We start from the raw sequence: 3,341 nt of genomic DNA on the forward strand, positions 1-3,341 counted from the left end.
TGTATAGTATGCCTTTGGAAGCAGTGTGTGTGTGTGTGTGTGTGTGTGTGTGTGTGTGTGTGTAGTATGCCTTTGGAAGCAGGCAATAATGGAGTCTCCTTTCACCAAGTGGGTCCTGGAGATCGAAATCAAGTCAAAACTGAAGCACCCTTACCTAATAATCCATCTTGCTGGCCCCAACAAAAACATTTCTAAGAAGAAAGTTTAGAACTATGACTGTTTACATTAAAAAGATTAAAAATCAGACTTAATACCAGGCCTGGTAATTCATCCCAACTGCTTAAGAGCCTGATGTAGGAAGATCACAAATAAAAGGTGATCCTGGTCAACCTGATGAGTGAGACTACCTGAATTATATATCCTAAAGAATTTGGACAGCCCAAGGTAAAGCATTTACCTACTAAGCGTAAAACATTTCTCAGTTCTACAAAATAAAATATTTTGAAGAACTCAAATAACCTAATGATGTGCCTCATGGTTTTAGGGAGGGGGAAGTAATAATCCAAGTAAGTGAAAATAAATAAAGATTAGGGCAGAAATTAATAGTGGAGACTAAAAGTGTTACAAGAATAAGTTTTCAAATGAATTTGTTTTATAGATACAAAAATGACAAACCCTTGGGCATACTAATCAAAACAAGACTCAAATCAACAAAACCACATGAAAAAGAAAACATTATAATGGCTACTAATGAAATACAGATGATCATCAGGGAGGATTTTCAAAACCTACAGTCATGCTGCATGGTGGTGCATGCCTTTAATCCCAGCACTCAGGAGACAGAGGCAGGCGGATCTCTGAGTTCAGAGACAGCCAGGGCTATGCAGAGAAACTGTCTCAAAATAATTAAAAAATAAATAAAAGAAAACCTACTTTCTGTAAAGCTAAAAGAAATGGATAAATTCCTGGAAACATGACCTACCAAAATTTAAATCGACTTACAATGAGGGCCAACAAGATCACACAGTAGGTAAAGATGTCTGCTGCCAAACCTGACAACCTAAACTTGATCCCCAGAACCTACATGGTGTAGAGCCTTGGGGCCTTACCTTCTGCCTTAGTCAGGGTTGCTAGTGCTGTGATGAAACACCATGCAACTTTGGGGGGAAAGGGTTTATTTGGCTTACTCTTCTGCATCACTGTTCACTGAAAGAACTCAGAAGAGGAACTCAAGCAGGACAGGAACCTAACAGGAACCTTGAAGCAGGAGCTGATGTAGAGGCAATGGAGGGTGCTGCTTTTTTAACACAAAACCACCCGCCCAGGAATGGCTCCACCCATCGTGGGCTGGGCCCTCCGCTATCATTCACCAATTAAGAAAATGCCCTACAGGCTTGTCAACATATGGAGACCTGAATTGACATTCTCTCCTCTCAGATGTCTTTAGCTTGTGTCAGGCTGACATAAAACTACACTCCACACTTGGAGATAATGGAAAAACTTGAATTAGCCTACAGCTGTAGCCTCTGGCTATTCAGAAGTGTTTCAGGACTTGCAAAGGGTTAAGCATTCTCATAATCTTGTGGCCATCTTAGGATGGTCTTTCTTTGCTCCCCCAGAGGAGATTAGTCTGGAGCTAAACAAGTTTAATAGAGGCTGAAATTTGCAGGTTTCTAGTTGAGGTAGTTTTATTTTTGGCAAAAAGAACTTGCTGTGTGAAAGGATATTGGGGGTCACTTCTCAAGGGAGGAGCAGATGACACCCTTTTCAGAAGAGAGCAAGAAGATTTACAAAAGCAGAGGTCAGTGGTTGGTTCAGCTCTATCGTTTATCAGAGAGAGCGCTTATTCTGTTTTCTTGCTCATATGTAAACCTACATTTCCTAAGTAAGCTTATTGATCACATTTAATTAGTGTTGAGACTTGTTATCTTTTTTTTTTTTTCTCCTTAAATGCTTTCTTTTTGGAGCCAATTAATTTCCTATAAGCTACAACTTTAGAATTCTGATGCTTCAGAAGCCAGACATCCGGGGTTCTTCTGCTGTATCACCTGGCACGTGGTTCAGAAGTCAGCACCCTTTTTAAATTTGTAACTTCTGTGAAATAATGAACTGGATTGGGCAATTTACGATGCAAAGTGGAAACAGCAGATTCAAAATGAATTAGGAGGAAAGGCCTTGCTAGAGGCATCAGCCAAGTTCTTTGATTTTAGGCTTTTAGCTGTTTAACCACACACCTTTGACTATTTCATCTATTGGCGCTTAGCAGCGCTGTCCCTTCAAGAGTGCGATCCTTCTCTGCTGTTCAGAGTTAGGCTTCTGTTCTCCAGGACTGTTCGGAAAGGGAGTCCCCGGGGCTCTGTGTTGTTCTAAGGCTTCAGCTGCACTGCAGTGTATGTCTGAAGATGGGGCTCCTCCAGTCCTCGGGACTTCCAGTCCCACCGCTAAGTTAGGGATGAGAACAGGAGCTCTTTTAACCCTGCCGTGGGCTTCTACCAGTAAAGTGAGAGGTGGACTAAATTGAGCTGTGTGAGGCAGAGCAAACCGTCCTACCCAGTCAGGAGGGAGGCGCTGCTAGCCCCATGTTCCACAGAGTACGAAGGCTGATCTGTGCCTGGTTCTTAACGTAGAAACAACTTTTGTTGTTTGTCTGGAGGTCAGGCCAATGGTGTGATTGTATAGCTTTTGTTTTAACATTTCCATACATACTTCCCCTGAAACAACACAAGAGCCTGTATGGCTAATGTAACCTCTTTCAATTTGAGTTCCTTTCTGTGGGAAGATCCCCCACATCTAGACATGAAAGATCCTACGCTAGTTCTGATCTTGGCATTTCTAAAACATTTTGGATGGACCTTATGTGTGGCATTGTGAAAATCCTTTCAGTATGCGCGTTATTGCAGATAGAGCAACACAGCCATTTGGAGCATACTCATAAGGCCCTATTTTATTTCCAGGAGACGTTCATGTCATCCACAAGGACAAGAGTAATCTGGGAGCGTAACCAGGCATGAATGATTGGAGAAATCAAATAATTGCCGTCAGCATAACTGTTCATTCGTAGGACTGATAGTCAGACCCAGCCCAGGAGCTGCGGTGGCTAGTCCTGTGGAAAGCGCTGGTGGAAACGATGCTGTGAGTCCAAGGGAAGGAGGCGCATTGGGATCCTCATCTCCAGTTGAGCCCTGTTGAGTTCTTCAAGCTTCTACCAAGCATAGACACACTGGCTTCCGGGTTAGCAATGGGAGCAGGGCTGTGGAGTTCCACAAACTCCCACTGTGCGCTCACCAACCAGCTTCCGCATGTGGCCAGCAAAGGGGTGATGTGTCAACTATCCCTAGAAGGTGACCTGGAAGGCCTGGTACTTTTCTAGCCCAGGTCTCTCCTTACTCATTAGTGTTAAT

Source organism: Psammomys obesus, unplaced genomic scaffold, assembly GCF_907164565.1.
Source record: "Psammomys obesus unplaced genomic scaffold, mPsaObe1.curated_primary_1811, whole genome shotgun sequence".
Classification (NCBI taxonomy): Eukaryota; Metazoa; Chordata; class Mammalia; order Rodentia; family Muridae; genus Psammomys; species Psammomys obesus.